This window comes from Pinus tabuliformis, chromosome 8, assembly GCF_031772625.1.
Source record: "Pinus tabuliformis cultivar Carrire ecotype Pingquan chromosome 8, CPIR1, whole genome shotgun sequence".
Lineage (NCBI taxonomy): Eukaryota > Viridiplantae > Streptophyta > Pinopsida > Pinales > Pinaceae > Pinus > Pinus tabuliformis.
Window position 1 is genome coordinate 1,144,091,063 of NC_142294.1, and position 13,784 is coordinate 1,144,104,846.

The following is a 13,784-nucleotide window of genomic DNA, read 5'->3' on the forward strand; positions in this document are numbered from 1 at the left end:
TCATCACAAGGCGAAATACCTGATCCAAGTGTCATTTTTGGAAGATTCCAGAGCAATGACTCAGTGTGCCACTTGTCCCATCCCGCTCAGCGCAGGTGGCCTTTGTCCCACTTGCTTTGCAACGCAGGTACACCATGGAGCAACTGAGTTTCAGCGCAGAAACCTAGTGGAGCACCTGCTTTGATTTCAGGATTGCTTGTTTTTGAGTGTTTTCAGGTGGAGAACTGATCTGAGAGCTGTTGGTTTGCTGACCTTGTTCCTCTAGGGGTAGGAACATCATGTTTAGGGAACTTTGGATCCCTTGGATTATTGACAATTCATGCTTGTTGCTGTAAGGCACAAAATTGTCTATAACAGATGCCCCCTAAAGTATGAGGTCGTTTATCGGGTGAAATGCTTTATTGAGAGGATCCGAAGTTCATTCAATCTGCTGAGAAGTGTCCTGTAATAAGATACAATACAATACATTATTTTTCATACATTTTCATGATCTAGCTGAGGCGGGCATTCCCATGCTCAGCTTTATAAATACATTTTGGTACATAGAACAGATGATCGTCTGATTGTAGACTGATAATCCTCTGCTGAAATTATCATCCTTTGAGAAGGATGATCATCTGCTGTAATGATGTACATATCAAATGTCTTTATGTCCTGAATATATATCGCAGCCCAGATGGATGAAACTAGATCCGGGGTCTTCAATCTCTTCCGATCTTCACTCGATGTACAAGTCGATCCATGTGAGAATTTTTTGAAGTCGAACATGGAAAGACATCGCTTGATTACCGGTCAATGATGTAAACCGTTAACAAGCGCGAGAGGAATCACTGATAAGGATGATGACCCTCAAGGTACGGCAGTACAATTCACATGGTGGGAATAAAGGACTTGGCGTCGACCACCATGCAAAATCTTCTGGTCGAAGGTCATTGATGTATACCTGTCGCCGGAAGTGAGAAACTTGCCATTGAGGCATGCAAGCTTCAAAGTACTGAAGGGGTTGTTCCTAGATCAACTCCTTGGATAATGAGCTGATGTCGACAAGGAGCGATCCGTCAAAGGAGGGCCTTAATGAATCCCACATCAGTGACACGGAACGGAGCTAGTGATTGTGATGAGGTGAAAACAAACTGTGATGTATGATTCAGGGTGGCGGTCATGAAATGGATGAAGGACAATGTATGGCAGTGGATGGGACACGGTTGACTCTTTGCAGAACCACATCTCTTGAACATATAACGACACTGATGTGATGGATCGGTAGCATTACCCCAATTGAGGATGGTGTGGCGAGGACCATGGTTATGAGACCGGTGAATGAAACAACCCAACCCGATGTGATACGGAGGACAAAGTGTCATGTTCAAGAGCGACTTGCTACCATTAATGCTGTGAGGTTCTCCCAATTTTTCCCCAGTCATTGCTGACCAGTACCTCTTTATTTTTGTCAAGCTTGAGGAGGATAACATATGCTTGTTCTATAACCTGCCCTTCGGGCAAGCCCATCGCTATGTTTTAACGAGCCTAGCGATAGGGAAACTCGTTCTCGTCTAAAGACAAGTTTGTCGCTATTTAATCATTTTAACGAGTCTAACGACAAGGAAAACTCGGTCCTTTTCATTTTTAGAGAGTCTGAAAAGGTACGAAAAATTAACTCCAAAATTCCTTTTTCGTCTTCTAATCCCTTAAGTCCGAAAAAGTATAAAACCATACAGAAGGGATGAATTTTCGATTTCTTTAACGAGCCGAACAAAACAAGCGCTCGATCTTTTTGTGCAATAATCCCTCAGGTCCAAAAAGATTAAAATCTAGAGGAGGGATAGCTCTTCCGGTCCTTTTAACAAGCTGGAAGGCCAAACTCGGCAATCTTTTCATATTTTACGAGTCAGTGAAAAGAGCTCAAAGAAGACTCGTCTTTTGAGGAACGAGTGATAAACAGGGATAGCAGCAGATTCCAGGTACAGGTTGGAATTTTCCAATCACGGCAGTGTCACAAGGATGGCTAAGTGAAATCACTCTTCGCAGCTGTTCCTCAAAATGGGTAAACACACATATGGAGATGAACGATTGGCCAAAATGAACGGATGGAGGTGATGGCATATAAACACGACCAAGGGCTTTTAATATGGCTTTCAAAGGTTACTTTTCTCAATGGTTATTTACCGGTTCATTTTTTCTGAGTGAGCTTGAACTGCTAGGGAAAGATTGCTCACAATTTATGTTTATTTTTTAACGAGCATGAACTCTTCTAAAACTGCTCAATTCTTGCGTTTATTTTTTAACGAGCATGAACATTGCTAAAACTGCTCAATTCTTGCGTTTATTTTTTAACGAGCATGAACATTGCTAAAACTGCTCAAATTACCAGTCTTAATACAAGGAATGCCTTAGGTGAGGTAATCTTATTTAAGGAGCGATACCTCACTAATTACTCCAATTTGGCAGGTTTTAACTTTTGCCTTTCATCCTTTCTTTATGCAAGCTGGAAACGGCTAATCCTACGAGTTTAACGGGTTAGACCTACAGGTTTAAAGGGAGGACCTAAAAATTTAAAAAAATAAATAGTCGTCCCGTGCTTGCACTCCAAAAGGTTCGCATGCCCCCAGGTATAAAGTATAATTTCAAGGCTCTTCTTCTCCTCTGTCCCACCTTTGTTTTTCTACTTGTCGTCTTGCTATATTTTTAACGATACTTGTCTTCTCGTTATTTTTCGGTGCCGACGGTACTTGTCTTCCCATCAGTTCACTTTTTAATTTTTGCAAGATCGCAACAGATAAAACATTGATGTTACGGAGGAGAGGTCCTCTTACTTATTATCCGAAAAATGGTTTTGTTTGCTGCCGCAAACTAAACTCTCTTTTCGGCGATGTCTATCATTAGGTTGCTAAGGATGGTGACTACTTGTTTCAGCAATTTCATCTCTTTCTTTGGAGACTGCCCCTACTTATCCTTCAAAACATATTGTTTTAATGGGTGAGGCTTGACATTCAAAGATGGTGGCTACTTGCTGCCACAAGTGGATCTCCTCCTTAGGAGAGCCTACTTTTTTAGACAAAGGGAGCGATTCTTCCGCTTCACATAACTTTGACAAAAGAATTTTATCCTAGAACAACCCTCTCTTCCTTTTTCGGACGGGGTACGGACTAGTCCACTCTTCTGCGGAAATTAACTTTATACCCAAGGTTTTCTCTGCCCAAGGCAGGCCAGGGTGCATGCCCCCTGGGTCCCAGTTCTTTCTTTCCGAATTACTCGCATTCATCGAGAAGTAGAACCGGGGGTGGTGGCATTCCTTGAGTGAATAAACCGTTAAGGGATGGAATTTGACTATTTGCGATGCGTGATCCTGGAAACGAAAGTTGGTCTACGAGCTTGACCATTCTTCCTTCGTTCAGAAAACACATGACTCTGAAGAGGGAGGACACTATCGTCTCCATGCAATATATATAGTCTCGTCCAAGGAGTAAGTTATAAACCAAGGGTCCCTGGACGACCATGATGTTCATATGAACTGTCTTCCCTTTCAATGTAACTGGAACATTGGGGAGAATCCCTAACGGGTGACTGGTTCCTTTATCAAAACCTAATAGATTTCTCATCTCAGGTAAAAGCGCTGGGCAACCCAGTGCTTTCCAAGCAATAGAGGAAAGGATACTCACAGATGCCCCTTCATCAATGATAGTTCCAGCCATCACCATTCTGTAGATTTGGACTATGATTCTGAATGGGATACTGGCTGGTAACCGGGGTCTGCCTAGTTGATTCCAATCAAAGGATACGACTAGGTTGCTTGGTGGTGGGACCGAATATAAGGCCGGATACGACCCTGACGATGTTCCTTCCTGCGATAAAGGAATGGGCGCATTGCCCTGATGCTCATCAGAGTCTGTGTTGATGAAAAGAATATGGACGGTGTCATCCTTATCCTCTTCAGTGAGGGTGTCATTTGAAGATGGATCTTCAATGACGGAGTCATTGGAGGATGAAACCTCTGAAGGAAGAACCGGGTCAACTGCCGTTTCGACCTTTAGACTTTCGTCTGGTCTGGATTCAGTAGGTTCATTCTCAATGACCGACACTTCAGCCGACCACTTGAGCGGGTCAGCTGGATTTTCAACTATCGAGGGATTAGGCGCGAGTTTTTGGTATCCAGGAGGAAGTCGTAACGGTGAAACCGGACGATCTTCCAAAACTCTCTTTGCCTCATCTAAGAATGGACATCGGTGGATGGCATGATCGCCTTCACACAACATACAGGGTGATCTTGGTCTCCCTCTTCGTCCTTCACTCTCGCTAGTTGACGGACTGCAATCAACATGACTACCAGAGGTTGATGCTACTGGATTGTGCAACCTTGGGGACCAGTCCCTTAGTATCCGGGGAATACAAGGACAATCACGATGGAAGTGGGTCCCTTTGCAAATGACACATGGCGATTTAGGCCCGGTCGGTGCAGTGTGTGGGTTTTTGTCAGTTGTCTTTTGCTTGCCCCCAGTCGCCTTCGCCATAGGCCCCTTCTGCTTCTTTTCTCTTTTCTTCTTTTCCTTCTTCTCCATGGGAGGCTGACTTTTGCCGGCTCTACCTTGTGAAGATGAAGGATCAGAGGAAGAATTGTAAGAAGTGGAAGGCTGGTGGGTAGTTTTAGACTGGTCTGGCTATTGATTCGACTGCTCAGGATTAGTGGCGATCTGAACTACATTAGTTGAAAAGAGCCATACAGGTAGGCCGATTGTCAATCCTGGAAGTGACAGTGTGGCCATATGAGGCGCACCAACATCTCCCCAAGAGGAGAAGGGATTTGGACTTCCGCCAAGGTTACCTCCTTGGTTGGCGGGCTCCATACTTTTCAATTGAAAGATCAATGTGGGAATAACAGGTGATTATGTTCCGTTTAAAATAAATTTTATTAACGACGCTTTTAGACACAAACTTGCTTTTTCATGTTTTAAGAGTCGAGAAAAAGCTAAAGATGACTCTAGTCGCCTTCGATGTTTTAACGAGCCCGAAGTGACAAATGCTCGGATGGACTTTTTCAGTTATAGAGTTTGAAAAAGGCCAAAAGAAACTTCTCTGGAGTTCTAGGCAGAGGGTGTGCCAAACTTTTCGCGAAACCACAGAATATGTTTTACGGTACGGGTGGTCGATCTTCGTGAATGCTGTGTTCACTGCATCGCGATCAGTAGGGCGGCCGACACGGCTTCCTATGGATAAAGGATAATTGCCTATAGGGGTCTCCCAATATATACTCGACGGTACGTGGGAGCACAAGTCCGTATTAGTGCCACCGACTCTCAGGAGGAATCACCCACCTTCGTAGAGATCAACAGTCACTATGCTTAACGACGCCGGAACACGTCTCTACCTAGACCTCTATGTGTTTGCGTTATGTTACAAAGCGTTGTTATGTAAATTGGATTTATTTTAATGTTGATCTTGCTTAGCAGTTTGCCTTTAAGGATCACCACGAGATGTATATAACAAATTCCTGAATGCAGTCTAAGATGAGAAGCAAACTTTTTCAATCTTTCAACTTTGAAAACCTTAACTACTGAGGGAAGAGAAAGGCAAATCTTTTCTCACAGATCATAGAGCACACACTAAATGCAAATTTTTTCTAAATCATCAAGCAAACAGTCAAATGCAAAATGCACAATGCATGTATTTTATTTTCCCTTTCTTAATGTGGATGGGTTACAAAAAGAAAGTGGTTATATAACTTTGATTTCAATTTAGAGCGAAAACAAACAAGTTGTCCAAAATCAAAAGACACCTTAAGATTCACTTGCTTAATCACTGGAAATATATGAAATCAAACCATACTGACGAAAGTAAAATGACTAATCAGCTATGGACAGCAAACAAGCTAACTCTTTAGACCAGCAAAATGCCTAACACAGGTTCAGATCTAAGAGGCCAAAAGCAAGACTAGTTTACTCTTCGTTATGGGAAATTGTAAATGAGTAAGAAATACAAAGAAAAAGTACAATTTCGTTATATAACAGAGGCAGAATGATGGCAAGTAATATTGGTTTCAGAACAGGTACAAGACTGACACCTAGCAGCAAAATCTAAGTGAAAACAGGCAAGAGAAAGTGAGGAAACCCCAAATGCACTAGGCAAATTTGGGCCAACGCAGGTGCTGCACAGCAAATCTGGCTCTCAGTGCAGGTAGCCCCTTCGGGACCTACGTTGCAAAGCAGGTAGCCTGTGTACTACCTGCTTTGGAAAACGAAACTTGCGTTTTCACAGTTTCCGGGTCATAATTTTCTCAAAAATGCACAGTTTTTGCTCAAATCAGAGATAATCAGTCAAGCACACTCAAAGGGATGATTAGGAAGGTGAAAAGCTATCACTAAGAGCTTACAAGGATCCTTGTAGATCAGCTCTTCAAATCATGAACTTGCTCAGAAATGAGCTAGAGTAGCTGCCCTCTACTTCGCTTTTGATATAGTCAAAAGCTTTTCGATTTGGTACTCTTTTGTTCAGGAAATGAATAGAAAAATACTACAAACACAATCAAACGGATACGATCCCCAGTGGAGTCGCCAGTTTGTTGTAGGGAAAAGTATCCGACTCGGATGACCCTATCCCACTCTAAGGGTGATAGTACCTCAGCAACAACTGTAAAGAAAACTACTTAAGGTTTACTTCTTTATGAAAGCAAAAGAGAGTGGATAAATGCACTAACCGTTGCCTTGCGCTTAATGTCGAATCCAAACTCTTCTCTATGGCCGCTTGCTCCCAGCTCTTTGCTCTTTTGCCGGCCCAGCTACAATGAGATCCTGCAAAATGACAAAGAAGGAGACTACAAGAGGCATGCAATCATAACTGTTTCACGGATTAGCATAAACCAAATATACAATTATCACAAAACATCATTGGAACAAATGCATATAGAAGAACCTCAATAGCTTTTATTAATGAAGAAGTAAAGGTTCTGAGAGTGTTACAACCATTGAAAGTCCTAATCCAGCAACACCTCCCAGCAGAAAGAATTTCTCCTCTTCACCTCCCTCAAGCAATCACCCAATAGCTCTATAGTGAAACCAATAGCATAGCATTACTTTGCACAAAATTCCAGCCTCCTGAGCTCATAGGAGAGAGCTCAATATATAGATGAATTGAGAAAGGATGAGTCAGCTTGCAACTGATGTGTAGCTGCCTTGTGTCCTCTCTCTCTTCAGTTAATCTTTAGTTGATCTTCAGTTCTTGAGTCCACTTGGAGAACCTTGCTTCCACTTGGAGAAACAGAGCCTCTGACTCATCACAAGGCGAAATACCTGATCCAAGTGTCATTTTTGGAAGATTCCAGAGCAATGACTCAGTGTGCCACTTGTTCCATCCCGCTCAGCGCAGGTGGCCTTTGTCCCACTTGCTTTGCAACGCAGGTACACCATGGAGCAACTGAGTTTCAGCGCAGAAACCTAGTGGAGCACCTGCTTTGATTTCAGGATTGCTTGTTTTTGAGTGTTTTCAGGTGGAGAACTGATCTGAGAGCTGTTGGTTTGCTGACCTTGTTCCTCTAGGGGTAGGAACATCATGTTTAGGGAACTTTGGATCCCTTGGATTATTGACAATTCATGCTTGTTGCTGTAAGGCACAAAATTGTCTATAACAAATACACTGAAAAGCAACAGCACTATTAGCATCAACAACATTATCCTTTTTGTTCTCATCCTTTGCAGCCACAGGGAGAATTTTCTCCGAATGCCAATTCTAATCCCAGGCTTGGCAATTCTCCCAGGAACATCGAAGGTGATATTTACTACAGGATGGTCAACCTGGTTTATTGTTGTCGTTGGTGAAGCGATCAAAGGCCAGATCCCACGTTGGGCCGTATCTTTTGAGAAGCTTGATAAGGTCATTAGGCTTGCTGTATCTGTCTTTATGGAATCAATATTAGCATGATGACTTATTCACATGGTAACGAATCAATATTGGCATAATCATTTTTTCACTTACTGCAATGGAAATGCAGTAATATCTATCACATGATTAACATATTATAAATAAATAACATTATGATCACCATAAAGAGAATTCAGCTAATATCATGTGCCAAGAAGACACCAAAAAAATTATCGATTAGCCCCAATTCCATGAGAAACTAAGTTCATTCCCATAATAGGTATTCTACATTGTATAATATTCTTTACAGTTGTGAAAATTTATATACAAAACTGATTCAGAAATTAAAAACATTCTTCAGTTCACCAAGACAGGATTTATACCTAATAATTAGCATAGTGTTTGAAAATGAAGCTCGAATCTGGCTTAAATTCATCCAGTATTACTTGTGGTACTTTAGTTACTACCTTTAAGCGAACTTCTTCATTCAGCTCAAGAAGCACAAAAGTCAACAGTTGAGATTTGGCGCTTCGAAGTTGCTAGGAATTCAAATTTTGGAATTAGCAAGAATATGTCTGGGTGTGTGAAATTTAAAATATAGGATTGAGCAGACATAGAATTAACAATGGATTTTTCATAAAGAGGATGTATTATTTGGTTTCACGTTGAATGGGATCATTATCTTATTTAAGATGCTAAATTTTCAATTACATTTGCTTTGATGTTTCCCGTCAAATGAAGATGTCCAATCAAAGGGTCAGAGCTAAACAATAGGTCAAAACACAATGCTTGTGCTTTGGCCATGCATAAACATATTTGATTATTTAGTATAGTATGACGGAAATATACTTGCAAAATTTGTGGACAAATCAATTTATACTATAATAAATTGATATGAGATTCCAATCACTCATTATATGGATATAGGTGTTAATAGAGGTGTTAAAATATTGTTTGCATTGTGAAATTAAACTATATCTTGGGCGAGGAAAGCTTATTAAATTATAGGGTCCTCTTTATCAAATGTGAAAAATGAGTATTACAAGACTTTTTCAACTCATTATATGGATATAGGTGTTAAAATATTGTTTTCATTGTGAAATTAAACTATATCGTGGGTGGAGGAAAGCTTATTAAATTATAGGGTCCCTTTTATAAAATGTGAAAAAATAGTATTACAAGACTATTTCATGCATGCCATGTGATCCACCAACGTACAGCTCCTTTTATTTTTGGGTAAGAATTTGTAGCAAAAAGTTTGTTGTCTTGCAAATCCCTTTATAAAATCACGAATGTTATCTTGCAATGGATTTATAGATTTGGATTAGAATGTTTTTTCATATCTGCGATGTCACTGTTTCATTTTTTAACTATATGGTGCGTTCCCTTGATTTAAAATTATCAATAATAATTGATCTGCATTATTGTGGGTGAGATGTGGGGCATCTATGGGTTTGTATTTAGAGCTTGATCACCTTATTTTACTTTGTCTTATTTTAGATGCATGTACTTATAGCTTGATATGTGTGAATATGTCACATGGACAGGGAAAATCGGTTGAAGTACGACAGGGAGCAGGACTACTTTTGAAAAATAATCTGAGGGCAAGTTTTCATCTCATGATTGCTTCTTATCAACAATATATTAAATCAGAGTTTCTATATTATCTGGAGGCACTAGATAGACACCTTCGTTCAAGAGTAGGAACTGTTGTCAGTGTCATAGTTCAACAAGTACAGGTGCAGGGTTGGTTAGAATTACTGCAAGTACTGGTTCAATGCTTTGATAGCAATGACTTTAATCATATGGAAGCTGCTCTTGATGTACTATCAAAGGTAACTCAAGGTCTTACTCTTGGCTCTCTGTCTGTTGTAATATATGGATTAGTTTTTTAATCTAAATAGGTTATGTATTTCAAAAAAATTCAAAGCTGTATGTTTAAAGTTATTTTTGCCTATGTTTCAGAGAGTTGCATTTAAAACTAGATTTGTTCTTTTGGATTTTTTGGAAATTATCATTTTTTATAATAGATGTAAATTCTAATCAAGCCATGAGAATGGGGTAGTTATGGAATTTTCTTGGTTGATGAGTAATAATGTCCCAGATTTCATTTGTTGAGCCTTGCAATTCTGAGAACCCTAAAGGATTTAGGAAACACCCCCTTACCCCCTCCAAAAATAAAAGAAAAAACTCGTTAACCTATATTCAACCTTTTGGTCACAACTTCCACTGTAACCAATTCCAATTCCCATGCTTGTTAGATTTTGGAGTGCATACTTAGAAATTAACAATTGATAATGGAGAGAGTATGAAACTTTAATTTTTAATGATGTTGTAGCAATAGTGTAAAATATTTCATGTACATCATGTCATTTAAACGACCAACCTATAGCGTCATCATCTAATGTTTACATTGATCACATGTTAAACACTAAACATCGAAAGTATCACATGATGCCAATGCTAACAATAAAGTCATACAATAATTAAGACTTTGTTGGAGCTTGTTGTTTGCTCCTCCAACATCTCCCTTCAAATATGAGCTACTCAATAAAGAGTTGTTTATCCCCTCATTCAACACAAACTTGTAGTTGATTACAACATCTTCTCCATCCACAGTCTCTGGGACCCATTCTTGGTATGCTAGTTTATCATCACTTACATTTCAAAGTGAACTGCACAACATGGTATTGTGGCTGTAAACTTGCGTAACCATCATTGAACATCCCCTTAAATGTCCATCCAAGTCAAGAAATTACTTGATTATTCACCCAAAACTTTATCTAAAAGATTGGATATGGGTTAACTCCCATCCATGAACTCATCTAGGTAACCTGGATACATGTGGTGTCATCCATTTATTTGCCTCAAAATTTTGTCAGTTTCTTAGTTTTTTCTTTCATATCTTTAAGGCTTGTGATTTCTATCTCTGCTTTTCCTATTATTAGTGTAGAAAGTTGTTGTATGTTGTCCTTATTTACAACTATTAAGCTGGCACCAGGTCCAACACCAAGACTCCTGGCCAGATAAACATTTTTCAACACTTGTGATCATTGGTGCAAGCATTGAGGTTCAATCGTTTACTTCTACTTAATTAGTCACATTAATTGGTTTTCACTACCATTGAAAATTAATATAATCTTTTCTTTCTTTCAAGAAACATTGACACTGCAACTTAAATTTAAAGGTTTCATAATTTCAAGAGCAGGGGTTAGTAGGGGTTCATAGAAAGGTGTATGGGCATCGTAGTGCAAAATGTTAGGAACTGAATATGGCATCAGGCTCAGGAATTGCCGCTAATGCAAGATGGGTTTCTCACGAGGGAAATTTCTGAATGGCGGTGACATTTTTATCCAGTTAACATGGAAGATATAACTATTTAAGTTGTGTGAAGGTGGTGCCAAAGAATGATTTAGTTGTGTTGTTTGTGGTTGCACAATTTCTCATACAAAATAGATCATAAATATGCAAATTTTAAAGCAGAGTACATTGTTATTTAAGCATTTGAATTGATTCTTCAACGATACATCAAGACAAGGACTATATTGACCCAATAAGGCTTCTACAAGTGCTAAGTCTCCACAACTGAATGTCCAACAAAGGTCACCAAGGAAAGGTTGATCCTCTCATCATACCACAAGGAAACAAGACTGAATACACCTTTTCTTGAGTTCAGACTTCAAACAAAGAATAGATCTTGGAATGATATGATGATAGCAATATAGATCAGAGATAAATATAGGTTCCAGACCTCCTTGACATACCTTAGACAGATGCTATAGATATCAGACCAATATCACAGATTTAGATAAAGATCACAGATTGGGATCTATTGTACAAACTTTAATCAAGTGTCACAGGATTTTGGTCTAGTCTCCATTGATCCTCGATATATATCACAAGAAGTACTTGGTGTCCATTTCGTCAATGGAAGTCAAAGGTTTCAGGGTGGCATTCATTGATGGAAAGGTACGTGTTTGAAAATGGAATTTTCAAAGATGCTTTTACTCATGGGTTCAAGGTTGGGAATTTGTATCAAGTTGCAGAAAGTCCATTGGGGACCATGTCAGTTGACACATCTCATCTATAGCACCAGAGGTCTACTTTATGGGGCCCTACTCGATGTGAGTCAGATGGCGACAAGGATGCCCAAATTTAAAAAGACCATGAAGGTACATGTCTGAGATGTATCAAAGGAAAATATTACAAGGGGACCATTTCCCTCATGTAGCAAGTCCACAAGTTTGGAACAACCTGAGGGGTTTGAAATTCATGATCGGGAATCTCATGTATGTAGGTGGAAGAAATCCCTCTATGGCTTGAAGCTAACACCCTGGGCTTAATATGAGAGGATTGATAATTATCTGATGAAGCTGAGATTCACTAGGAGTGAAGTCGATCCAAACCATTACTCAAAGGTTGTGGATGATAGACCTCTCATACTGGCACCTTATGAGGACAACCTCTTTCTAACAGGTGCAGACCCTCTCATTTGCAACAGTAAGAGGGAGTTGGATTCTGGATTTAGAATGGTGCACTGCAAGCCCATGACTACCTTGATGGAGCTTAACTTTTAGAAGTTATGTGGTAGTGATGCCAGACCATATCTGGGAAATGCCTCTGAGTTTCATAAACGCATTCGAATCGATGTTCTTGGTGAACTTCCGGATATATTTTTTGCATTTAGCATGTTGGGCTCATATTTTGGTTGACCCTCACTAGATTGGAGCTAAGAATATTCTCAGATATCTTCGGGGCACATTCTCTTATGGATTGAGATACACTGCCAGAAATATGAAGCTGCATGACTATTCAAATGCTAACTGGGTGGGCAGTGTGGAGGATCTCAAGAGCACTTCTAAGTGCTGATTCTCTTTGGGTTCTGCTCGATATCCTAGATGAGTAGGAAGAAGAAGATGATTTCTTTGAGCACCGCTAAGACCAAATACATAGCTACGAGTATGATCTCGTGTGAAGCTGCCTCGTTGTGGAAGCTCTTCAGTGAGTTGCTTATACACATGATGGATACCACTGTGATCTTCTGTTTCAGCCAGGGGGGATTCAATTATTGAGGAATCCCGTATTCTATGATTGCTCCATCATATAGACATGAAATACTACCTTATCTGGGATATGGTACATCGATGAGCTAGGAGGCTCCATCGCATTTAGACTGATGTACAAGTTGCAAACTTTCTGTCAAAACCCCGGGGGAAAGGTCAAATTTGTGACTTTCCCAAACGACTTGGAGTTGTTGAGAGAGCCTCTTATGGGGGTGCTGCATGATGCATGCATTAACTCTAGGAGCTCCAGGGGGCTTGGGGTACTTCTTAGAGCAACAAGCGACCATGGGGTGACTCAACCTCACCTAATGGTGCGTTTTGTATAGGGTGAATGGTTCAACCTTCCCCTGTGATACCCCATGGCGACTTATGGATAGGATGAGTGGTTCTCCTATCGAGGCATCCTACCCATGCAGTCTGGGACTCATGGGAAGTACCTCTCATCTGGCCAATGAGTAGGGAAATGGGGTTACAAACCATAGTAGTACTATCGATGGATGCATCAGTGTATCTACCGTACTCCCTATGCTAGGATGACCTCCATTGATCTGTGAGTGGTTTGAGGCACTCTCTTGTGATATTGATCTGGGATCAATGAAACTGATCTGGGATCAATATGAGTGGTTTGAGACACTCTCTTGTGATATTGATCTGGGATCAACGAAACTGACTTCAGTTCTCTTGTGATATTGATATGGGATCAATGAAACTGACTTCAGGTCAGTAAGAGTGACACAACTCACTCTCTTTTGGAACTGACCTGGGATCAGTAAGAGAGGTATGACACACTCTCTTCATATGGAACTGACTTCGGGTCAGTAGAGAATGGTATGAGACATTCTCGATCAATTCTTCTTCTTCATGGTTTAGCAG